Source organism: Lichenostomus cassidix, chromosome 3 (genome assembly GCF_008360975.1).
Source record: "Lichenostomus cassidix isolate B80296 chromosome 3, HeHo_3.0, whole genome shotgun sequence".
In the NCBI taxonomy this organism is placed as follows: domain Eukaryota; kingdom Metazoa; phylum Chordata; class Aves; order Passeriformes; family Meliphagidae; genus Lichenostomus; species Lichenostomus cassidix.
In genome coordinates this window covers 7,469,442-7,496,105 of record NC_139483.1, presented here as the reverse complement: position 1 = coordinate 7,496,105, position 26,664 = coordinate 7,469,442, and the positions used below count along the sequence as shown (strand labels likewise).

General features: G+C 45.6%; 1 long non-coding RNA gene across 1 annotated transcript in view; it reads right to left on the bottom strand.

The window, feature by feature from the left end:
• The window catches only part of LOC146438967 (uncharacterized), a 109,585-nt gene that overhangs the window by 65,963 nt on the left and 16,958 nt on the right, over positions 1-26,664 (bottom strand). The window contains exons 3-5 of the long non-coding RNA XR_014850604.1: positions 13,440-13,536; positions 12,413-12,644; positions 553-671 (exon numbers count right to left, since the gene is read on the bottom strand). This is a non-coding gene — a long non-coding RNA (uncharacterized LOC146438967). The remainder of the gene's footprint in view (positions 1-552; positions 672-12,412; positions 12,645-13,439; positions 13,537-26,664) is intronic.

Below are 26,664 nucleotides of genomic sequence, written 5' to 3'. Positions count from 1 at the left end.
ATCTGTAAGTATAAACTGTCCTTTGTTGAATTTTAAATTAGAATTTCCTAAAAACAAAATGAGAGGAATTTCTAAAATTACTTCAGTGATTTTTCTTTGTTCTGTCCCTTTGAGAAAACAACTTCCATTTTACTGGCTTTCAAAAGCAACAAAAATAACATTGCTTGTGTATGTGAAATCTCAAACAATCATAAATTAAATAGAAAACTATTTACATATATGTAAATATATATATGTTACATATATGACCACCAACTCTCAAATAGAAACCTCATTAAAAGAAAAAATACTGAATAAAAGTATGGCACAACAACTGCAGATCATTGGAAAAAATTATTTTGTAGAATGATGCCTAGCATAAAAAATATTTATCCTCCAATAATTTATTGTTTTGTTAAATCAAATGCAAATAGCTTTTAACAACTGTTTCTTTAATCTCAATCAGTTGCATAGGCAGAGAGAAGAGTCTGGACTAAGTAAACAGAGTCCTAAAATTTCATGCATTCAGGATAATAAACCAAAACAAATGCTTACACTTCACACCAGCCTTACAAGATGGAGTTCTTCATCAGAATTTATCAGCCTTCTGCACTCTGCCCAGCAGCATCCCCAGCTGCTCCAACTAGTCAATGAAGCATTCATAGTTTTCAGTCCTCTCACCCAATACCTCTCTAGAGAAAAAAAAAACCCATTTTATGCCTAAACAGCAATTTCCCTTGTCCTGAGGGAGCCCCAGCTCACAGGGGTCTAACCTCAGCCAACACCTCACCTCCCACACTTCTCCAGATGATCCAGGAGTGCTGCTGCACAGGAATGGTCATGTGAAAGTTCTCTGTGCTACGAAAGGGTGTCCAAATGGATCCCTATGATTTCACTGTATTACCAAACAATCTCTCTTCCTCTATATCATGTATTTGATGGAAAGGCTCTTCAGAGATCTTTTCATTTATAAGAAGCTTGTCAGCTTGTAATACTGCAGAACTTAGAAGAACTTAGAAGAAATTCAAGAACTCCTTGAATTAAATCAATAATGTGGCCAAGACAGTTGCTATGAAATAATGGACACAGGCTGAAAGGGAAGCACAGGGTAAAACCAAAAAATTTCACAAAAGTATAGCCAGAATATAAAAGAAAGTCGCCTATACCACGGACTGAATTCCTTCAAACTGAAGATTTCCAGGAACACACACACAATACCCTCCTATTATGCTGGAGGCAGAAGACCTGCACAAGGATGAAACAGATTCTCCATTTTACAAGCAGTAAACTAGTGCATCAGGTCCTAGGAATTATTGACCATTACTATTACAATAGCCTGCAATATGTATTTTTAGTGCCTTTTTGTTTTTTATCTTGAGCATCCACAGGTTAAAGCACTGTAGCTAAGAATCTTCAGCAACCTACCTGATGTAAGCATAAAAATACCCAAACGAAAGCAAACAAAATTACTAGGGGGTTGTGTCCAGAGAGGTCTTGTCTCTGTTCTCAAATACCAGTTCAAAAATAAATCTATTATCTCATAAGGCTACAGCAACCACCACTTCTGATTTCTCAGAGAAATCTATCTCTTCAGCTTCCTGAAATTTTACTGAACATTGACACTATATAAGTCTTGTAGGAAACAATCTATTGGGGAACCTCCAGGAAAGTATTTTAAGTTCCACGTATCAACAAATCACTATGAAATTCAGATGAATTCAGTTCCGTGATGCTGCTGCAGACTTTCCTATGGCAGCTCTTACTGGCACAGTTACCTTTAACTTTTAACACAGTTACCTTTAATTACCTGCAGATACCTTTAACATTGACAACTTTTGACAGAGGTTTGAAACAAGAATGCCAGAACAATGGCAAGAATGATGAAGACAGAGACAACATTTAGATGTGTTGGGCCTGACCTTTTCTAATACCAAAGAAAGACCAAACATAATCAGTTGCCCTGCATCTGCAGATTCCCAGTCTAGCAAACAAGAGACTGAGACAGAGGTTTGTGGAGGATGGGGTCTCTAGCAGTTTCCTCTTCTAGCATTTTCTCATCTTAGGAGATGAGAAACAGCTGCCCAAGAGGCACAGCCTGTTCTGTACATGAGGAGACAGGCTAAGTCTCTGAAGGACAGGAGCAACAGTTCACATTGCAGACTCAGTAAGAGGACCATGAGCAAGCCCTGCCTCTACAAAGGGGAACAACCTGTTCCACACTTCCACAGAGGTGGTTTTCTAAATACTCTGTTTCAGCTCGCTGACTGATACATAGAAAAACAGAGCTATTCAAGAATGCATGAAGCAGATGTTTTTGCTCTTGAAGGATTAATAGTTTTTACCTTCAAACAGTTTGTCCTCATTCATCTGTTAAAATCAGAAACAAGAGAGGGCAGTTTATTTTAAAAGCTGCATGGCAGGATTAAAACAAAAGCATTCTTCTCAAAAAGTAGCTGTGATTTGTCAGGAACTAGCTTTTCTTCATATGCCATTCTATTGGCTACAGCTGTTAAACTGTTACAGTGGGAATGAAAAGCCAAGCTGTTGAATTTTTTTTCCTAGTACATTTAGTGTCACTTGGGATATGTAAAGTCCTTGAGATACATAGGAGCAAGCAGAGCAAGGCAAGGCCAAGGAATGCCAGGAAAAAAAGGGCTACTGAATTCAAGGTGGGGGAGGGATGAGCAAGGTAATGCAAGGCAGTGCTGGGAAGAGTGGGCAAGGGAAGCATACTGAGCAGGTAGTAAGGCAATGCAAGGTGGGGGGAAGCAAGGCAAAGCAAAGGAATAATCAGGAATGGCAAGGAAACACAAGATTGGGTAGCAAAGGCAAGGCAATGCAAGGGAGGGATACGCAAGGCAGTGAGTGTCATGAGAGAAAGAGACAATGCAGGCAAGACCAAGAAAAAAAGCGGTAGGGCAGTCAGGGTGGAGGATGAGTGAGCAAGGCAATGCAAGGCAATGGAGTGGTAGGAAGGGCAACGAAAGGCCATGGATGGGTCAGGATGGCAAAGGAAGGGCTAATCAGGAATGGCAAGGAAATGAAAAGGTTGGGTAATAATGGCAAGGAAATGCAAACAAGGTGTGGGCCTGGCTATGCAAGGTCATGGAAGAAAGCAGTAGGTAGGTGAATTCAAGGAGATGGGTATGGAAGATAAGGCAAGGCAAGGAAGGGTTAGCAGGACAAGAAAAAGTAGACTGTCGGCTTTCCAAGGCAAGGCAAAGCAAGTGAGAGCTATATTCAAGGATTGCTCCCAGATGAAAGCTGCCAGGACAGACTGGTCTGGCTCACCTTGACCTTCCTACAGTCACCACTAGTCTGCACCCAAAATACTGGGAGTATGGGCTATCCAACCTGTGGATGTCATACTCATCCCAGAGTCCAAGGGCAAAATTTGGATTGCATGCCCAAAATACAGTATTTTAAATGACTGGATCCAGACCAAAGGTGCTAGCACAGACAGGTCTTGCAGGACGTGACCTCTGCTGGGCCTCCTGTCATCTGCACCTGAAACAGTGGGTCTACATGTTTTTCTTCCTGTGGAAAAGAACTGTCATTCTAGTGCAGGAGCTCAAGGATGAAATTTTGATTGCCTGTCCAAAATTCAGTAATTGCAAGGATTGGTTCCAGACAAAAGCTGTCAGCACAGACAAGCCTTGCTGGCCTTTCCCTTCCCTGGGCTGCCTTTCATTTGCACCTGAAGCCATGGGTCTGTGTTCTTTCCTTCCCATGGAAAAGAAGTGTCATTATCATCCAGAAGTCTATAGCCAAAAATGTGGATTGCATGCCCCAAGGACTGTTCCTAGAGAAAAGCTGTCAGGACCAATGGGTCTTGATGGCTTGACCACCCGTAGGCCACCTCTCATCTACTCATGAAACAGTGGGGTACATGAAGGCATTTAGGGTCATAGAAGGAGCAAGCAAGGCAACGCAAAGGACAGAAGCAAGGGCAAAAGAAGGACACAGAGGGATCAGTAAGGCAATGCAAGTTTGTAGTAGGAGAGGAAAGGCAAGACAAGGGTGGGGATAAGCCTGAAAGGCAGTCAGGCAAGGAAAGGGTAAAAAGGGTAAGGCAAGGAAAGGCAAATAACTAGTATTGCTCCCCATGCCTATCCTCCACCTTGACCTCCCTACCCCTTTTTTTCCCTGGCCTTACACCTAGCCTTGCCTATGCTAATCTTGCATTCCCTTACCAAAACATCAGTCCCTTTGCTCTTCCTACCACTCCATTGGCTTTCTCACCCATCCACCACCTTGACTTCCCTACCCCTTTTATTTGGCCCTGCTTTACCTTGCTTGCTCCTTCTTTTACTTGCCTTGGCTTGCCTGCCCAACCTTGCGTTGCCGTACTGACACTCATGTGTCTTTCCCTTGCACATCTTACCACTCCTTTACCTTGCATTGCCTTGTTCACTCACCACCCACCTTAATATTCCTACTCTCTTTAGGCTGTCCTTGCTTTGCCTGTAAGCTGCTCATTTGACTTGCCTTCCCTTGCAAACACACCCCAGGCCTTGCCCTGCCTACCTTTCCCTTCCCTTGCCCTGCCTTACTACTCACCCCCTGCCTTGACTTGCCTACCCCTTTCTTCCCTGTCCTTGCCTTGCCTTTATTGCCCTGCCATTGACTTGCCTGACTCTTCCCTGCTTTGCCTTTCCAGGCCTTCTCTTGCCTACCACTCTATTGTCTTGCCATTCCTGTTCATCCCTTGTCTTGCTTGCCTACACATCTTTCCACTGATACCCATCCCCCAATTTTAACTGCCTAGCCCTCTCTTTCTAGATCTTGCCTCACCTTGCATTCCTCTACTTTGACTTGCCTTGCCTTAATGCCTCTGTCCCCCGCTGTGCCATTTCCTTCCTTTGCCTTGCCTACCCCTACCTTGCCTTGCATTCCTATGCCCTGCATAGTCTTTACTATGCCTTTCTTGCCTGGCCTTGCCTTGCCTGTGCCCCCTAGGACTCTTATTGTTCAGCCTATCTCTCACTTGCCTTGCCTTGAAAACAAACCCCTTGACTTGCCTGGCCCTGTCTAGCCCTCCCTTCCCTTGCACTGCCTTTCATACCCGTGCCCTGCCTTGACCTGCCTATTCCTTTTTCCCAGGCTTTGCCGTGCCTTGCCTCCCTTCTCTTTGACTTCCCTACTTCTTGTCTTTCCTATACCTCTTTTGCCTTGCATTTCCTTTTATACCTGTTCCCTGCCTTGACTAGCCTGGCCCTTTCTTGGCCTGGCCTTTTCCTTGCCTAGCCCTCCTTGTCCCTGCCTGATGAAAACAGGATATATTGTGGTTTTCCAGTAATTCAGTGATCCCCTGTATTTATGAGGAGATGTATTGCAGTTAGTTAAGAAATCTGTATTTTTTTGGTTTTGTTGTTTTAGCTGTTTTTAAGTTTAAGCCAGTGTCTGATTTTTCCTCAGCGAATACCCTGAGAAAACTAGGGAGTAACTCAGAGCTTATACACTCCAGAACTTTTAACAAGTGTAACCCACCTGCAAAACTTAATCAATAGAGGGTTGTTTAACTATAAAATTAAATTAGTACATTTTTGTTAAAGTAGCAAAACACTAAGTTATCTTTTACGTGGAGATGGATTTAGTTGCTCTAGTTGTAGCTAGAAGAGTAAGATGAAAATTAGGGCTCAACAGGAAAAGAATGCGCAGGTCGCATGAGCAGCTAGCCAGAACAGGTCATCTGGAGGGCAGCATGATGAAGATGACTGTGATGAAGAAAGAGAAGACCCCTCCTCAAAATTACCAGAAACGGACGCTAGGTGGTAGTCTTGCCTCAAAACAAAGAAGGAGGAAGACGTTAGATCCCTATTTTGTGATATAACATACTGGGTGGACAGGAGAGGGGGGAAGCTATTGGAAGCCTTTGTGTTGCCATGTATATAACCTCGGAAAGTTTTGGTTTCTTGGGACATTCTTGGCAAATAATTAACCATGGTCCCCAGTTGCTGGCCAGAATTGTTATGGCTGGCCAGAATGTTTTAAACCCTTTGTTTCACTGACCTACCTTCTCGCTGGACTTACATTCCTATGCCCTGCCATGCCTACAACTTCTGAGGCTTTCTCTTGCCTAACATTCCATTGCCTTGCTTTCCTTTCCCCTCACTGGTCTTGCTGAGAACTCCGTCACACATCTTAGATATACTCACTTCCTCACACCTTCCGTGCTGCAGAGCCCAAGAAGCTGCACCTCACAAAGCAAGTGACAAAACAAAAGGCTTTCCTCAATTGCTCCCGTTTTCTTAGCAGCCTTTAGAGGGCACACAATACACTCTGTCTCTGTACCTTCATTCTCACATACACGTGCTGTCTAATTTTTAACTCGCACATCTGTTTCAAACATCCAGCAGCTGCACCCGTAAGGAAGGCTCTGGAAGGAAAAAGTGGCGCTGCCATGCACCTTAATTTTTTACCAATTGTAAGCCACACCAAAAGCTCTTCTCAGCACTATGTACTAAGCTTCTTGTCGTCTTCTGCCATATATTTCATGCGAGCACCTCTTCCTCGTGCAGCCCTCCGTGCAAAACAAGCGTGCTTAACTTTGGAGGCTGAGACCTGGAGAACACGATGGGAGATGCAGAGAAGGGAAGATGGGAGATGCGGCGGAGAAGGGAAGAAGAGAGGGCAGCAGTGAGGTGTGGCTGTGACTGACTTGCGGTAAGCGGAAGGCAAAGCCTGGCATTGGCTTTTTCTTCTAGAGCGTGTTGGGAGCAGTTGCTGGACGTTGGCAAGGGAGCTGTGAGGACGCAGAATGGGATGGCACACCTCTCGGGGAAGGGAGTCATGGAGCCGCAGCACGTTGTGCACGCTTTCAAGACTGATAAGAGAAAGCGGCATTTGAGGATCGCCTTCTGTTCGGATGCTTCCTTCTGTGGCAGCTCGAACTGCTTGAGCTCTGCAAGCCTGAAGTCGTGGGAAAGCACTTCTCTCTCTCGCTCATTCTCTCTCTCCATGCCACCAGAGGCGCTCAGGGAGGGCGGCGCTCAGCGGTGGTGGGAGAGAGGCGGAGTTGGCGGCGCAAGGTTGAGGGGGCCGCGCTCAGCTGGGGAAGCAAGCGGGGCGGGCAGCGAGAGCGCGAGGCGGAGGGGACAGCGCGAGGCAGAGGGGACAGCGCGAGGCAGAGGGGACAGCGCGAGCTTGGGAGGGGGACTGTGTCATTCATTATGTCATAACGTTTTCCTTTGAGGAGCTTTTGAAATAAGCCTCTGATACCACGAGCCCTTTGAAGTTCACAAGAAACGCTTGCCCGCATTTGCTGTGGAACCACACTTGAGGCAGCATTGCCTCTGCCCATTCTAGGTGCTGATTAGCCAGCCCCGGCAGAATCCATACTGACCCTGCAATTAGGGAAGGCATGGAGGGGAATGATGCTTTTACTTCCATCAGGGCAGTCGAAGGATATCCCAAAGATTGTTACTGTATGCCCCATCACTACCCCAAGCAGAACCAGGAAACAAAGTCACAATCAACTGCTGACCTCTGGAGCAGCCCACCGTGCCTTTGCAATCACATTTACTCCTTTCCTGTAACGCCAAGGCCATCTAAGACACAGAAATCCAGGCACATTTTGCAAGACTGCAAACAGCTCCTTGGGAAACCAAAACACACACAGCACTATAGGTTTTCCTACTCGTGTCCTTCAGCTCCTCACTTACCCTCCAGAGCCTTCGGAGGACACTTTTCACATGCTTTGCTTAAATTAAATGGAAAAAAAAAGTAAGAAAAAGAAAAATTACTACAGAGGCGTTTCTAGGTTTTCAGAAATCCCTCATCAAATTATTTTGGTCACATATCACACTGGAGATTTTGCTGTCAAATAACCAATTTTCCTTTCTCCAATTCCAATTTGGAGGCTGCTAAGATCATGATCTCATGGTTACTCACGTCCATTCTTCCATCACCATTTGCTGCTTCACTCTCGGCCAGGGCACTCAAGAAGCAATTGATCCATTCTTTTCCCACACCTGCCAGGGACCTAGAGAAAAAAGGAATGGTTGTTATCAGTAACTGCAGCCACAAGCCTTTGCATTCACTGTTGGATTAAGTGTTTTTGCACCCGTAAGGCCACGCTCCACAACATATTGGAAGCCCTGCTGTCTACTCCCTGGTCAGCTTTTCAAACCCTTACACCGCTCTTCAAATCTCATCACTGCTGAAGACCTATCATTTTACAGCAATCCACCCAAAGGCAATTTCTTCTAATTCCCCTTGCCCACTACCTAGCTACCCACAGCAGCCCAAGTTCTCCTTTTACAGGTGAACACATACTGCCAAAGTCCTGCAGAAGCGAGAGCACCAAATTTTCAGCTTGTCCCAAGAGAAAGTTGAACAGGTTTCATACATTCTTCTTCAAACAACACCTCGACAAGTTAGCTGCTCTGCATTCCTAAGGCTGCCCAGGGAGATCCTGCCTGCCACCAGCCTGGGGAGAGCAGCAGCCCACAGGCACAGCTGCAGCTTCAGCAAAGTTACCTGGCACCTGCTCCCAGCACGTCCCACACTCCAGCAACGCTCCCACTGCTGGATTTGAATACAAGCCCATTAAGGCACCAAGAAACTTTTTTATGTTTTTTAGGTTAGTTGTTAATTTATTTTCCTCAAGAGGCCAGAAAGCACACAGCTAAATGTTTTAAGATGTACAGACCCATGAAAAAGAGCGGGCAGGAGGCAAGAATAAAAAAGCTGGGGGAAGCAGACATGAGACACAATGAAGTGCAGGTAGACCCTATGTGAAGCTGAACTTAAGTTCATCACTACATCAACTCAAGCTGAACCTCTATGCTAACTTCCGAACATATGTGTCTTTTCAAAGCAGAATATACAATTGTAGGAAAACAGAAGCTGCATGCTCAGCACACCTGGCGAGTGAACATGTGTGACAGACCGCAAAGTCCCAAAAAAGAAAAACAAACCATGGAGTCATGTACCCTTATACATGAAAAAATATAAAAGTGAGACCAACTTGCAGCAAGGTCAGAGCACTCACCACCTAAGGGTTACCAGGAGGCTTTCTCTGGTCTTTTGCTTCAACAAGACTCCCCAGCTGAACCACAGATCAGGATGACAGTAATGTATTAGGGTAACTGGTGCTGTATCTTTTCCTAATCACTAGCTATAATATGCAACAATGATTTGATGCAGTGCCTTTCTACGTTTATTTCTGTTACTTTTTTATCATCCCTGTAATAAATGAGCTTATCTCTAAATAAGTCATTCTTTTGTTCTCATCACTTCACTAAGAGCAATAATAGGCAAAATAGTACTTCCCTTCCTCTGGGAAAGATCTGTCCTCCTCCTCCTCCAGGTGCCAGAGGCTGCAGCTGGAATTGACCTCCAAAATTCCATATGTCCAAGATTTATAATTCCCAAGGAAATTCTCCACAGATCATAAGCAGTCACCTCTAACTTTTCCTCTGGAAACATTACTGCCTTGGCTTTCTATGGAAGTGTTTCAAACATCCATGAAGAGCTCCAGGGTTCGGTGGGGTTGCTTAGGGCTTCTCCTGATAGGCCCAGGCCAGATCCAAACAGCCCCAAGTTCAGGGAAATATTGGTCCAGTTTATAAATACTCCCCCTTCCCTGAAACTCAGTCCTTCCCTGTGAGTCCAGGAAGCTCATTTACTCCGTCCTGTGTCCCCAACAGCACAGCTCTTCAGCCCAAACCCCACTTCTCACAGACGCAATCTAAGCAGAAAACTACTACACATGTTTGCTTTGAAAGGACAATTCTTAGTACATCTGGCTACATGACTGGGTCCTGTTCCAGTGCACCAGAACCAAATCAATCTGCTTTGGCTCTGAAACAGCAACACAAAACTGAGCTGCCAGTGGGAAGCACCTTGCTGTTCCTAGCCCACCTTGCAAAGCAGAGGCCCTTCCTTTCCCTGGAATGGCATTGCCCCTGCCCAGGGCAACTTTAGCTCAGAGATCTGGGGCACACGTCACCAGCACAGGACAGCAGCTGCCTCTTCTCCTGACAGCTCAGGGACATCCTACACTAACACACAGTCCAGGCCTCCCTTGAAAACAGACTTCCCTCCCTGCCCAGGCCGAGCTGCAGCTCAGAGATGAGACAATTTGACCCTCTCAGGTCCACAAGCCATGTCACCAAAAGACAGGTGGAGCTCTCAAAAACTCACCATGCAAATGGCCCCCCTGAAAGACAACAGTTCACTACCTGGGGCATTTTCAAACCATTTTTTTCCCGGGTGCCAAAAATGCACATGAGTCCAGAAAAAAATGGTTTTGTTACACTAAGAGGAGGCAGGAGCCCTGTGTGACACAGGCAGCCAGGTTCCACAGCTGTCCCCAGATAGAACTGCTCCCCATTGAAACAGTCCTGGTCACTAAGACCCTGATTTGTGGATGTCCTACACTACCACACTACAGATAGCTGGGTGCAAGATTCATCCCTGACAACCATCACACCAATATCCTTGAACATTCCAACTTCAGTGCCAACATTGTAGGAGCCTTCTGCATCCCATTCCCTGCAACAGCAACAAGACAAATTCCTCACCCATCCTGGATCTTCATAAAATAGAGTACAAGGTTTAAACAACCCTCATGGTCTGAGGGGCATCATCTGCCCAAAAGGTCCAACTCTGCATCCAGATGAAATGAACAATAGATGCACGAGACGCTGTCAGCTCGGACCTGCAATTAACTCCACCCCTGCCGCTGTACTGATGCAGCAATGGAAAAACACGTGCCCGGAGGTCTCATTAGAGAGTGCAAAAATCCATTGAACCCTGTTCCTAGAAGGCGCCCACATCATTATTTGAAGGTGTGGCTCAATTAAGAAGCAATATCAATAAAGGCCACAGACAAAAAGCCCAGGGTCTTGGTGCTGTGGTTTTTTCCCATTCTTTTCAGTGACTTTTGCAAACAAACTCGGAAACTGACAAGCCACAACTGCCCCCCAGCGCCTCTCGCCGGGGCTTGCTCCAGGGCTGCCGCCGATCCACGGTGCAGGGGGACAGGGGAGGCCACGAGAGCCCCAAGACCGGCGACACTCAGTGCCCGGGGGCAGCCCCGCACTCCCAGCACCAGACGCAGTGTGGCTCCCGGCAGGGAAACAGCTCCTCCGACAGAAGAGACAGAAGCAAACGGCTCTTCGCGGCTCGGCAAGGCTGCGAACAGAAGGGGTTACTTGAGGAGCGCCTCCTGTTCGGATGCTTCCTTCTGTGGCAGCGCGAACGGCTTGAGCTCTGCAAGCCTGAAGCTGTGGGAAAGTGCTTCTCTCTCTCTCTCGCTCATTCTCTCTCTGCACGTTGTGCCCCGGAGTGCAAGGGCTGCGAGAGGTTTGTTGAAGCAGAGACAGCACTGTGCACTGTCTCTGCCTAGGAAAGAGCTTTCGGCTGCGCTTCGGCAATACTCTGCAAGGTGCACACAAGCACGGTGCTTGTGGGGGGAAGAGCTCCTGTGCACTGCTCACACCTCAGCCCCTAGGCTGAGCCAGCAGGCAGACCCGCTGGGTCTGAGCATCAGGCATGGATTTGATGGCAGGAGACTCGGCAGGAGGAGAGGGCACTGGCTGGCCGTGACCTGCCCTGCACCAAGCGACAAACCAGCACGTAGGGACGCGGGCCCCTCCAGCTGAGCTGCCGTGTGTTCTGTCAGCCTACCTGAAAATACAGCTCACAGACGCCTCCGGCGACGAGAGTCCCACCCGCTGCAATCTCTCAGCATCCAGGAAAGAAGAATTTTCCTTGCCATCTCAAAACCATGTGTTCTGCAAACTGTTAAATCAAAAAGCAAGCTGCTGAGGGCTTGGAATTTATCAACTTTCCTTGCTGGTCACAAAGCAGCCAAGGTTTCAGCAACTGGACTGACACTTCTGCAGCTCCCTCCCCACACAAAGGGCTCTTTGCATGTGTTGATTTGCTTCGCCGCCACAGACTGAACCTCCGCAAAGGAACAAATCCTCCGAGGGACAAACAGAGCCACTTCTTTCCTCTGCAACCCAGCCCTGCGAGGCTGAAGCAAATCCATACTCAGAGAGCAGGATTTTACCTGAACCAGCCCCCCCAGGGCATATGGAAAGCAGGCCCACTTGCAGGTCAGTCAAACAACTACAAGTCTCTTAAGCATTTCTTCCACCTAGAAGATTACAACTCCACTTCATGAAAACCCCAAACCACTGCTACTTTCCTCTACCACTTGACATTATTAACTGCTTTACTTACCCTACATCTAGTATTTTCCTTTCAACCAGCATTAGAGTTCCCATTTCACATGGTGTGCAGGTGCCTACAACTCAGAGACATCAGCCAAGCTCACAGCTGCATCTCTGAGGAGGAAAAATCGCAACAACTTAACACAACTCTTAAGGCTCCCACATTATCATGGCAGTGTTTATCAACATATAAACTTGTGCAGAAGTTTAGGGCAAACAGAGGGCCTGCTCTTGCATCTAGTAACCTGGCAAGCAGCTCATCTGCTCTGTGTGGGATGGATGGCTTCAATAGCGTGGAAGGCAAGTACTGCAGGCAGGAGGTGTGCTTGCTCCTTTCACACATCAACTCCATGCAGGAGACTAAAGCCAACGTGACTGCGATGGCGACTTCTAATGGGAACACCAGAATTAATTCCCATCTGTCTAAGCAACTGGCAGTGCCCATCAATTACAGCAAGAGCCAACTAACAGTTGCAGCTGCAAAATAAAAAAAACAGAATTAACATTTCAAGTTCCTGTCATTCACCTGAACTTTTTACAGCTGGAATTAGCAAGCTGCAGAAGCTGTCAGCAATCAACAGCAGCCAATCTGTCTGCATCAGGAAGCCAACTGCCTGCCAGAAACTGTCTTTGATGGGTTTTTTCCCCCTTTGCTTTCCCTCCATTAAAATTTTTCCTTCAAACCCCCCTAACACTCTCGTCTCTTTTACCACCACTCGCTAGAACGGAACATGTCAAAACAGCAAGAGACAGAACACTGACACTTCATTGATAAAGTCCTAATTATTTCCTTGCTCCAAAGCACAGTACCAAAATATGCTCCTCTCTCTCTCCCCAGGCCTCTGCTTCCCTGCCAGTAAAGAAGTAGTGCTGCAGCCCCTTGCCAAGAACGTGACTCTCACGGGACCCCAAACACTCCTTACTTGGAGAGACTGAGATACCAGAAGAACCTTTCTAGATGAAGGCCTGCTCCTCCATGAGCAGGTGCAACTGTTTCCCAAGCTTTAGCAGAAGAGCTTCTTACAGACTTCACAACACCCACAGGCTCCATTTACTCAGGATCACCCAAACGCCCAGTGTCCCCTCCCAGGGCTTCCCTTTCTTTTTCCTGTTGTGCCACTCCACACAAACAAGAAACAAACTGAAAACTAACAAAAAATCAAAACCATACCAACAAACCCCAGACATTCACTCCTTTCAGTGTCAGCCAGAAACCAATTCTTTTTAAAGCCTGAGAATGTGCAAAGCATCATCCTAGGAGACTACAAGCACCTTGAACCAGATGCTGGAGTTGCAGGGTAAAATTAGGTTCTCTTCTTTGTTGGGGCATTTTGGCAGGTTTGTGGTTTTTTCTCTTGTGAGGTGTTTACTGGGAAAAAAAAAAAAAACCACCAACATTTTTAAACGTATTGATCCTCCTTGAAACCAAGTTATCTATGTGATTATCAGTTAAGAGCTCTGCATTCAAAGTGGCTCAGAATCCATTCCACATACTGCAATAAGCAGGGACAGCTGTCAATGGCCTGGGATAGATGGCTCTCACAGCTGCATCCCTTCCTGCAATTGCTATTCCCTGGGAGAGCTCTCAGCCCTGCAGCACTGCTGTGCTCACCTCCACCACCAAAGGCACCCGATTGGTGCACAGCCATGCCTAATGTTTAAAACAAAACACCACTTGCAAAAGTAGCTCTAACAGTGCACTCCACGTGCACTCTGCTACCGACCTCTGCTTCATGCATTAATCCATCTGCCAGCTGAGTAACCACAAGGATAAAGCTGCATCAAAAAAAACCAAACCAATAAAACCCAAGAGACTCAACAGTTTGTATATCTCCCAACAAAAAAATGCATGGTGAACTACTCATTTTCTTCAGAAAGCACTACACAATAGGTTTCATACAAAACTCTCATGTAGATACTTGCAAACCTGGTAGACTTAATGTAGAATTAATGTCTTACTACACAAACTTGCTCTGAGTTACTATCACTGAGTTATCATTGTCCTAACACACAATACCTCTGCAACAGGACACAGAGCAGAAAACATTTCCCTGGCACTCTTACACACGTAATATTGACAAAGTGAACAAATAATGAGAGGAAATCCAGTTAGCAATACGGAAATAGCTGAAGAGCCTATTAGAGGAGAAGTTCCTCAGCACAAACCTCACCCACCCGAAAGCACAACATGCAAATACAAACAAAAAACCTACTACTCCCGAAAATGAGACTTAAACCTCTTAGCACAATATTGGGCAGAATTCACCTGCTCTGCAAATGACACCCCAGGACATAAATCCCTTTTTTCCCAGCTAGACAGTGAGACACGGACCTGCTTCCAGCCAGGGACAGAACCTGCAAGCCTTGTGCTGCCCTTTGGTCCCAAAGCTATCTGGGCATTGCTCACCAACACAGAAGTTCTTTGGTCTGGATTCACAAATGGAATTAAATTGCAAGCATCGAGTAGAAGACTGTCAGCAGGAAACTACTGCATATTTATCCCATATTCTTTTGACTTCAGATGGTGAATTTTAAAGTTGAAGAAATTCCCAATACCTGCCAATCTTAAAACTAAATCTTTTCTTAAAAAGAAAGCAGAACCATGGGAAAGGGGCATTTTGGTTCTCACAAACAGCATTCCAAATGATTGAAGTGTCCCTCCTCACAATGCTTCTTACAAAAAGTGCACAAGGGATTTGTAAAGTCAACCTGACAGTGCTGTAAACCAGAAACTCCAGGAATATCAGGATCAGCTTCTGCTCTAGGAACCCAGACCAGTGGAGCCGAGGGAAGGGATGGACACGGGAGCATCGCATGCAGTGCAAGGGGTTTGTGTGAGGAATGGGATCAACTCCACCAGCAATTTTGACTTCTGAACCCCTAATCAAGAATGTTCAACTCTGCTTTCAGTTTTCTCATTCCCTCAAGCTCACTGTTTCTCATCTTGGCTTCTTGGTGCCCCCAAGTGCTTTCACTTTAAAAAGCCCAAGTGACTCCCTGCAGACTATCCAGGGAAAAAGAGCAGCATAATCTGGGAGCTGCAATCCCAGATTTGATTTGATTGAAATATGAATTTCCATAGCTGGCATCATATCCTAATTATGTAGATTAGGGTTGATTTGGGCTTACTGAGAAATCCAGGGAATCAGCCTAAAATTTTATCAGGAGATTGTTTTTTCACCTTAAAAATTATCCAGAGTTTTCCTAAAAAGAAAAAAGTGACATCATGAATACACTTGATTAAAATCATCAGAATTAGGATTGAGACTTGAGCACTAATTCTGTATTATGTATCTTCAACTGGCCATTCCAGACATTCCAATGCCCACTGCCTAATCCTCTCTCAATATTTTAAAAAACTCAAAAAAAACCCTAAAAATATGTCAATCTTACATGAACTAATATTTCACTTGACCAACAATTTTGTTCCTTAACACTACAACTAAATAGTTATTCAAAATAGCTCTGGAAAAAATCATTAGAATCTTGAAGTCCAGGGCTTTGAACAGTCACATGCTGTACAATCAACAGGCAAGGAGGAGATGGCTCAGTTTCCTTCCTTTGGCCAGCTGACAATCAGACTCCCAGCTAACTTCCATCGCTATCAGAGAAAAGGGGAGGAAGACAGGTAGAGCCTGGTGCCTCACTGAACTGCACACCACAACTGCTGTTCCATCAGCTGAGAGCAGGATTTGGTCCTAAATGTTTCTGGGAAAACATAACAATTCCTAGATTTTTCCATCCCCAAGCAAAGCATTGGATTTTTTTTTCTTTTCCTTCTGTGTAGTTAAATTCTCACCAGTCAAAGAGGGCACAAGAGCAATCTATACAAGAACAATCCTCAGAAAGAGGCTCTGATTCATCCTCACGATCTCCTGCACAGCAGCTGCGGTTTAATTGGGTTATTGGAAAATGAGCATACAAACTAGAGAGATCACATTTCTGATCAAGCATTCAAAACTCATGTCAATAAGACAACAGTAAATATTTCACATGGAGCATAAACTGGTGCCAAGCCATTTCACAAACAAAACAAAAAATATGGAAGCAAAAAATATTGAGCAAACAAGCAAACATTACTGTCTCCCGCCTCAGATACTGTTTCAGGGCATGCTGCTCTTATAGTCCTTGACCTCCTGACAAAGAGCTTGGCCCTGGCTTTCACTGCTGAGTACTATTTCTCTTGAGAATGACAGATTATGACTGTCATATATACATAATATTTAATTAAATATTTATGAAATAGTTTAAAAAATATTTATTACTCAAGAGAGCAACTACGAGAGGGTTTGAAGCATTTCCTCCCTTTCAAACTCTCAAGTCCAGTGAAGGGAAGCTACAGACCAAGCCTTCTTAAACCCTAGGAATCCTGAAAGAATTGGTTTATCTTTTTCTACTCTGGCCAATGGCAAACGCAGCCTAAGGTGTTCAAGACCCACCCACCACCAAACACTCATGGCTAATTTAAACAATCAAGTTGTGCTGAACACTATGGGAACATTGCAGACTCCCTCCTCCCCAGAAATTTGCCAAAATAGGAATGCTGGAGCAGGGGGAATTTGCTCATGCTGGTACTGCCCATAGGTTAGAGAATGCACTCCAACTTCCACAGCCTCACACACAGGACAAACCTCGACCAAAGGAACTTATTGAAAATATCACATTTCCACTCTTGTGACTTCCTCAAGGAACGAGCCAGAGAAAAGGGCCAGGTTCAGCTATTACCAATCGTCTTGGAAGGTTTTCCAATCTAAAGGGACTAGAAGGGAAGCAAAGCCATGTTTATTGGCACTGAGTGTTACCAGTGGACAAGGTCCACATGCCATCAAGGCCACAGCTACAGTAGAACAATTACATCACTTGTTTGACAACATTTGTGATGGCACCTCAGGTCTAAAGCAGTTTTAAAACCTCTCTCAAAAACATGAAGGAATGGACCCATAGGAAATGATGTTTGAAAAATTCTATGTCTCAGCAAGCAACAGCGTCCTCGACATCCTGGGCTGTTAAGCTGAGGAATAAAGCCTTGTCACTGTTTGTCACAGGTCCCTGCAGTGTGCACAGAACTCAGCTGCACAGTGATGCCAACACCCAGTGTGACACACCTGGAGATACTCACCTCTAACACTTGCCAGTGTTCCTGCCCTTCCCAGGCCAAGGCAACACAGGTACTCACACAGTGACCAGCTTACCACATAGAGAACATTCCAGGAAAGGGTCTGTGTTCACACACCTGGGAGCTGGGGTTCTGATGGACAATATTTCCAACACCTTGCCTCAAGCTGCCACCCAGGTGCCTTGTTCTGGCACACCACCCTTGCAGAGAACAGCACTGCAGAGCCTCAAGATGCTTTCCCCCTTTGCCAGGGAAAAGGAGGCAATGTGCATTCAGTAGCAGTGAAAGAAGTTAGTAGAAACAGAGACTGGGGCCTGAGGAGGCAACACTAGGAACAGGATGCTGTCTGTGTAGCTGCATTTGCACCCACTGCCCACACAGTGAGTGTCACTCAGTCATTCACCCACCCAGCCTCAGCAGCTCTTGTTGAAGCTGCCAGCAGCTGTCCCAAGCATGGTAATAGTTTTGATCAAAATGACTGCATTCACAAAAAAAAGAAAAAAAAAAACAGAACAAAAAAAAAAAACCACCATTTTCTTCACTCTTTCAGTTCCACTGATTATTGTGATCAAAGGAACAAAGGAAAGGAAAAAGAACCCCAAACCAAAATAATTTCAACACCAAGAGCCAGATCTAAGCTCCTGAGCTGCCCAACATGACTGGCACACTGCCTCATTCTGAGACTTTAGCCTGGCAGAGTGCCAGGGAGTTGCTGAATCCCTCCTTGTCCAAAGGACCTGCGGCACAGGTGACTGTGCTGTTTCCTTCACTTTTGAAATCACACATAACTCCAGCAGAACCAAGTGCCCTGGACAGTGTTCATTCCAGGACAACTCACTGGGAATATTTTGCTGAATTAAATACACTCCATTCCCCACAGAACAGCAGATCTCTAGGCATTGGAGAAATTATATAATTTCTTTCCAGTGAGATGGTCATGATTTTCCAAAAATGCAACTTAATTCCTGCAGGGAAGGAGAGAGAGGTCTGAGAGACCCCAAGAGTGCTATTTGGCACCATCAGCTCTCCTTGCTGTCTCACAGTGGTTCCCGCACAAAATTTGATGTGGCAGCTTGTTTGAAACTTGTTTATTGGAAAGAGGTCATAAGCTGAGCACTGTTCAGAGCAGGTCAGGCATCTGATTAAAGGGTGAATAAACTGAAATGCTTCCCATGCATCTCGGAGACAGAAGCCTGATGAGGAGAGAGAGCTTGTTTCAGAAGAATGTTGCCAAGTACCTCACACAGCAGGCAGCAGCAGACTGATGAGAGCAGGACAAGATTAAATAATTCTGCTGTCAGCATTAACAAATAGTCAGTATCGCTCTTCTCTGCTTCAGGACAGGTTCATGCTGGAAGAAAGCCCCTCTCTAAAAAGGAGATAATATGAAATTGTGCCACTCCTGAAGAGCTGAGAGTCAAAACAGACAGGAGAGAAAAAACACCTTAAAATTATCCACAAAACAAAGGAGAGGCAGACCATCTGCTTATCCCAAGTTTTGTACCACCCTAGTGGGAGAGAGCTGAATTCCCATGTCCTGAGCCCTAACTTGGTTGTTTCCCCAAGGTTTTCCTTCCATCTGTTGGGCTTTTTGCAGTGTATGGGAAAAAAAAAAATCCAGGGCTTTGCTATATTATTAGCTGTTGCTCTTACACATTCCTGTCAGCTCCACGTGAGCTGTGCTGTTCCAAACTTCAGAGGCTGCAGTCTCCAGCCTGGTGACATCACCAGGCTGCTCTCACCGCTGCTGAACTGGAGCTGTCATGCACTCCAAAATACCAGGCAAACAGCCATGTGCTTCCTCTCCTCCTCTCACTCTGCCCTTCTCCTTCAAACTGCACCGTGATGCTATTCCAGGGAGCAGCCTGAACAGAGAAATCCCTTGTTCCCTGCAGTGCTGGTATAACATTGGTTTCCTGTTGCCAACCCCACATACTCTCCTGGTCAAGCCCTGCAATGTCCTGCAGGGGGACTCAGAGTTATTTGCATCTGGGATGGATCAGCAAAAACATTTCAGAGCCCCCTGTAAATGCTGAAGTAACTGCAAGGGAGGAAAACAAAAATTCCAGATTTTCCGAGAAGAAGAAAATGCATAGGAAACAAAGTGGGCAGAAACAAAGTAAAACATGAGAAACCAAAGTTATCTGAGAGGCACAAAACTCCACTAAAAAAGCAAAATTTTATTAATTTTTCAAGGATTATTGCCACGGGCTTCGGCTTCACTACTGGGCTCAGCCTTCTGGAAATAGAAGCAGACATGCCTCGCCCTACTGGAGCTGATTAGTCCATTCCCTGCTCTGCTCTCACAAACCCTTCAACCACTGTGCAAAACTCAGCACTGCTGCAGAGCAACAGAGCAGCAGTTTGTTCACAGGGGGCTTCTCCAAACACACATTTCCCATTATGTGTCTAGAGCAATCCAAGTGCTTATTCTACATCTCCACAAGTGTGGCCCAAGCCACATACACAGCAATAAAAAAAAATCTCACCATGTACCAAGAGAAAGAGCAACAGATTTAAGACACTATTCTTCATACAGTGTATGTGTGTATTAATCCAATTAACTACTTGGATTAATACTACCACTAATAACATTGCACTGCTTGGGGTGAGAGGCTCAATACAGGTTCTGTAGCCCAAAGTACAGAGCATGAAATCAAAAACCAATTTTGCTCCACAAAACTAGATAGGAAAAAAATAACAAGAAATTACACGATGAACTAGAAAAGATTTGCTTGCTTTTGAATGCAGTGCCTCTGAATTCCCACATTAAAACCGCAAAACACGCTCAAGATGGACAAAAGCACCAAGTATTAGACAAACCTTTCCACACAAGTGTCATTCTGGAAAATGGTTTCTCCAAGCCTCTTCCCCTCATCCCAAGCCCCTCTCCAGCCTCAGGGGTCACTGCACTCACTCCAGGCTACTTGACAAGAAAAAGGACAAAGTGGAGAGTCTGCGGCTTCCCTGGCTTCTCTTCTCTCTGGGAATCCAGGGCAAACCACCTCTGAGTGTGGCACACATCCACCTGCAAGGGGAAAGATTGTCATGTGTCCCCAGAACCTCCATGGCAATATGCCAACCACAGCAGCAGCAGTGTTTGCCAGTGTAGGTAAGCACAACAGGGAGCCAAGCAATGCTACCCATTACCCATCCCATCCCTGAAATGCAGCTGTCCTGGACACTGGAGCAGCTGCAGCAGTGATCCATGTCTGCCCTGCAACTGCCAGGGATGAGAATTTCATCAGGGCTTTCTTTCCCCAAAGAAGAATAAAGCAAAAATATAAACATCAGACCAAATCTTGTCCAAATCAGGTCTAAAGCTTACAGAGAAAAAACAAACAAACAAACAAACCCACACTAACAAGATCAGACCATTGTAATGTAGAATTCTCATCAAAATTATCAAGGTCATCACACACTAAAATAATTCTATTCCATCTGGAAGAAACTGAGGTTTGGATTTCAAGACCTGAAGTCTTCCTTGATAAACAACCAAATTCTCCCACACATCACCAAGCATCTAGCAAATGCCAGGCAAGGTTTCTGCTAAGCAGAACAAGCTTCCCAGCAAGAATTAGCAACAGTCTCCAATACTTCCTTAGGGACAAAGAATGCTTCGAGACTCATAAATCCAAAGAATTACAGCTGAAAGGAAGCTCAAGAGGCCCTTCAGCCTGTCCTTCTTCCAAGCAGCATTTTCTGCAGCATTTTCTGCACTTTTAACCCCTTCTGACATCAGATGGTTCCACATATCTCAAACAAAACTTCTACAATTTTAGTATTGTAGGTGGGTAGGTGCCCACATTAGCAAGGGGGAAAGGCCTGTTTTTCAACCCATTCCAGCTATGGGAAAGAGTCAGAACAGAAACTGAGAAAGAAACCTACCCATCAGCATCTGAAATGTTCCACAGTCCAGAGTGCAGCTGCTAGGCAAGCTGGAGCCCTGACCCCAAACACATCCCAACAGCCATAAAAAGAGCCTTTCAAGAGTCCACTCTACCTTATGAAACCAAGTCATACCCCACTGAATCCATGTGCTTTCCAAACTAGGAATTTATGAGCTCCAAGGAGTGAGAGCTGTCATAAGGTACCAGCTGTGCTCAGCTGTTACCAGTTGTGTCATGACAATGCTGAAAACTCAAAATCTTGCCCAAATTAACTGCCTGAAAAGAGCAGGGTACCACAAAACCACAGCAGAGAAGCAAGTCCTCTGTACCAGAACTAAACTGGATCGCCACCCATCACCCCAGCCCAATGGGCAGACAGAGCCCTCAGCCTTTCCCTCTGCACTGCTCTCTGCTGCGAAATCGACTCTTGAAACAATCTGGCATTGCAAAATAAATGAACTATTATTCCAGGAAGCAGAACACGCGGCTTTGTTTTAAGGACAGACTTTTTCTTGTCCATTGACTATATTATACCTTTCTTGTGCTTCTGGTATTTTTTAACTATTTAGCCATCTACAAAACCCACAGGGGTTCCTAAATATCAGTCTTTCCTAAAGACCACCAGAAGGCAGCCATACAAAACTCCATGCAACTCCACAGGCATATTTTGATTTTGTTCCACGCCTTCCCAGACACCACCACCTCTGCTCGCTTTCATGGGTGATAATGCCACTGAAATCCACGAGGTGGCATCCATTCATACCAACAGATAGCTTGAGCAATGACTAAGTATTGGTTTGCAGAGCTGCACAAAAGCACACTCTCTTTATTTCCTTCGTATTCCAGGTATGGAGAGGGCCCAAGTGGCCAACAATGGCTGCTTGTATGTTTTTCTTCATGTCAGCATTTCTAAGCAGCCAGGACGCTGCTGTTCAGCCCACAATGTGCCACTTCTCAGCGCCGTGCCAACCTGTGGAAACAGCAGAACCCATCTCAGGTGTCTGACATGCACAGGCAGGTGACCTTTCCCCACACGTGGCCCAAGAGCTCCCCTTTCTCTCCAGCTGCACACACAAAGAGCTGCTGAGTTTTCCCAGTTTCTAGACAAGACTGAGAAACTCGCTCCCCTACCAGGCAGGCAGTCATAACCCCTGCAGCCATCCTGTACTCGCACTAGCAGCAGTACCAGTAAAAACATCAACATAGGAAATACAGGCTGCTAGGTCAGTGAGAACACCACAGAATAGTCATCCCTCTTGCCTGAGCCCTTCTTCTGCTCTTCCATGCAGCTTCTGCTCTGAGTGTTTTATTTTTCAAACACCTTTCTCTCCAGCCTTTTGAGAACAGGAATGCCCTGAACCCTTCATTTCCGAGGCCCTTGATTCTTAACTGCTATTAAGCAAAGCCACCCAGGAGACATTTCCTGCACACAGCAAGTTCCACAAATGAGAATGGAAGGCTCAGAACTGGCCTGGCTGTGAGGAAAAGTCTGCTGGTGCTAAGGGGGACCAACAAGCTTTGGTGTTCCTCTCTAGTTAATCTGAGGACTTACTCTGTGAGCAGACAACATGAAATCTTCTTTATGCTGGTAAAACTGGGCTCCCACCAGTAAGAAAAATTGAGGACTCTTCATTCCCAAGGTAAGAAAAAGCATCCATTTTAAGAGCCTGCCAGTATGGCAACTCCATCATCAATACTTGAGAAAATATAATCATCTTTGTTTGCCTTTTGTACAGCTCAATGTTTTTAAATAAATAGTGTATAGCCACTGCTCTTTTTTTTTATCTAGTATTTTTAATTGCAGCAATCTGTTTAAGCATCCAAGACATGTAGCTTGAGGATATGGCAGAAAATTTTCTTCACTGTTACAGGCATGCAACTTCCACTGTTAAACTGGCCATTGTTAAAGAGCCCAGCACTTATTAGAACTAAAGCTGAATAAATGCATATTTTAAAGCTCCATGGCTTGTTGAACACTTGCCCTGAGAACACAAAACATTCCAGAGTCCTACACACTAAGCTATCGAAACTCCTGTAGTGATTACTTAGTTGTTAAAAAATGTAGTACCCATGTCCACATTCATCCATCTAAGTGGTTCTTTGAAAGCCAGAGAAGCTGCAGAGCATTCATCTTGGCAAAACTGGATCCAAAATGTTCATCTTTTGAGGAACGTTGTCAATTACCTGGTTGAAAAATGTGCTTGAGGAACTATCTAAAATTATTACAGAGGCCTCTGAGTGTGAGCCTTTCTATTTTCTGTCCCTGTGACTGTGTTTCACTGTGACATCTCACCAAACTAAGCTGTTCATGTGTGAGAGTCTGAAATGCCTATAGAAATGATCTTATGCGTGTGCTGCAGAATGCAAAGAGTGATGCTCAGATCACCCTGAGCATCTGCTCAGCATCCCCTCTGTTCTGGAGACAGGCTGAGAGAGATGGGGGTGTTCAGCCAGGAGAAGAGAAGGCTCCAGGAAGACCTTAGAGCCCCTGGAAGGCCTATGAGAGAGCTGAAGAGGGACTTTCGACAAGAGCTCACAGTGATAGGACAAGGGAGAATGGCTTCCCACTGACAGAGTGCAGGGCTGTATCAGATATTAGGGAGAAGTTCTTCCCTGTGAGGGTTGTGAGGAACAGAGAAACTGTGGATGCCTCTGAGGAACCAAATGTGTACCCATCAGCTCTGCCTGCTGGAAGGAGCCCCACACATCCACCAAGGTGAATGAAATTTGATTCTATCCTGCAATGCAGAGTGTTCAGTAAAGCAAGGAGAGAATTCATGAAACTACTGGACAAACCAAAACTGGATTCTCATATCTAAAGAAATACAATGGCAGGTGTTGTTATATCACCAAGAGATGCTGCAGAAATCACTTCATCAATTGATAAACATCACTGGAAACAGAGAGCCCAGATTTTCATGCCACGTCCTCTGCTTTTCCCCAGGCACTGTCAAGAGATTTTAGTGGAATCACTCCCAGTTTGTACCAGGTTAAACAAACTACAGCTTTACATTTTACAAAAAAAATAAGGAATATAGCCTGCTTCCCAGCCCTCTGTTCTTCCCTTTCCTCAGCACTTTTTACACAGGCTGAGAAGCAGGGACCATCCAGTTTTCCTTCAGTAGAGAACTTACTCACTTGTCCCCTGCTTGACACAAGCCAAGTTATTTTTCTCGTGTTGTGAGATCCACCCAAGTCCAAACACAGGCCATATTTAAAGCGTGCCTAAGGGTGCCATGAGAAAACTAATTGCTCATATTAGCGCCAGCACATCTTCCACAGGCAGCTGCCTTCCAGACTCAGCCTCCACTTGGGCTCTGCAGTGAGGATCCTGACCATGCCTGCATGGAAGTTCCTCATTTGGCAATGACAAATTCCTGTAAATTGCTCACCAGGAAACACAGCCCCATGCTTGCCACTCGGAGCAGAGCTTGTCACAGACTATTGCATGGAAGCCCTGCAGTTGCCACTCATCTACGTGACCTGAGCACAGGAATGCAGAGATGGGAAATCAGCATGGCTTTCATTAGCACAGTGTGTCACTCATTTCATTGCTAAGCAAGCACATTCATTTGCAGTGCAAGCTGACTGTACTGGAATTTCAGAGAAACGAGCAAATATTTCCATTTTCTTCCTGCCCCTCCTTCAATCTTACCCCATGTGTCACTGCCTTTTGACTAAATCCTTCGCGGCTACTTTGCAAGGAGGAGCTCTGCCAGCTCATCCAGGCTGGCTGTAAGCCCTATACTTTGCCATTTTAGGTTTCAGAGAGGGATTCCCTGCTGATGCCCTCTCTCCATATTTCTTTAGGTCATACAGCTGTCTTTCCTCCTTGCTCCACTCACCTTGCAAGGCCTTTTCAAAATAGGTAAAGAACACAGAGGAAAGGAAACTTTTTATTCAGCTGCTTTCAGTGCTGCATGTAACTGTAGCTCCTCTTCCTACAAGCAGACCCTGGAGAGGCTGGAGTGGGAAGGCATGACCCATGGTACTCCTGCACCTCTGTAATTCCAGGCTGGATGTGGTGGGCATCACCTGAGAGGAGGCCTGCAGCAGCCTGCTCTGCTTGAACACCTGCATCAGCCGCAGCTTCAAGTTGTCTTTCATCCCACAGCATGTCACCAAGCATGTCCCTGCCAGGCTCTAGGCATTCCCTTATTTGTGCAATAACCTAATCACACTCGGCTCTTGTGGGCTCGTCCCACCTATTTGTACGCAGGATTGAAGATCACGAGCTCAGTGGATTGTGGAAACCACATTATTAATTGCACAGTGCCAGATGTGGGAGAGGTTTCCCAGAGAGAGTGAAAGCAGGACAAGGGCGTTTGCCCTGACGTTTTGCAATACAGAGATGAAATCCTGGACCGGAATGTTACTTAGATGAAAACAAACCTTTAGGAAACTTATACCTCAGCTCAGCTGCAGCCCTGTTCTGTACATGATGTTTAATTAAACCCAAGCCAGGTCAGGGTAAAGCACTGCCGATGTCAGATGACTGTCAGTGTTCTTGCATCAAATTCTGTAGGGGATTTCACTACTGCCTTCAGCCTGCAATAGGAGACACACACCTCATAGTTCTCTGAAACCTCAGGCTGAATAGTCATGTTCTTCCATTTTCTCCCTTTTCTCGGTAGGAAAGTATCTTCCTTGTGCTTGCTCTGTGGACAGACCTGCGAAATAGTTCTTTTGTTGGCTTTAAAAGCCATTCTCCAGATTTTTTTCAGGATGTTTTCATTCTTAACGATCACTTGGATCACGACCAGTAAGAAATATTCACCTCTTAAACTTTACAGCCTGGTACCATCCTCACCTTCTCCTGCTTGCCTCAGCTCTGCTTATCTTGGTGTCACTAAGGAATGCAGGGCTCAGCCCGAGCATTCTTGCAGGCAGAGGGGCTTTGTGCAGCCCTGAATCACGCCCGGGGAGGGGGCGTCTGGTTCAGCTCTCTTTGCATCACCCGTGTGAAAAGGCTGACAGGAACGCCCGCCTTTGCTAACTGCTCCCTCAGGTTTCACTGAAACTCTCAGAAAAGCGGAAAAAAGAATAAAAGGTAGCATGAGAACAAGCCAAAGTGACTCACAAAGGGGAAATCTCTGCCTGCTGCTAGCAGATATTTCAAAGAAACTTGTGAACGAGGGCTGCTGCCTGCCCTGGGAAACCTTCACGAGTACCTGGGCAGCTGCCTGAGATGTAGCAAATAACAGAAATATTTCAGATTATGAGAGTTCACAGCTAGGCAAAGAGCTGGGGAGATACAATACCTGCCACAAAAACTGGGCATCCAAAAAAGCAGAAATAAAGCTGGAAAATAAAAATAACAAAAGCTCATTTTCAAGGGTGCTCTGCTTCTTGCAACAGGTTCTCTGTATCACTCAGAAATCAAGCACCTCTGGGCAAAAAAACCTCCACCTCCCTTCCACCCCCACTGAAATGAGCGGCCGCTTTCCCAGTCTGACAGTCTGCTCCTCACAGTGTCCAAAATTAAGTAAGT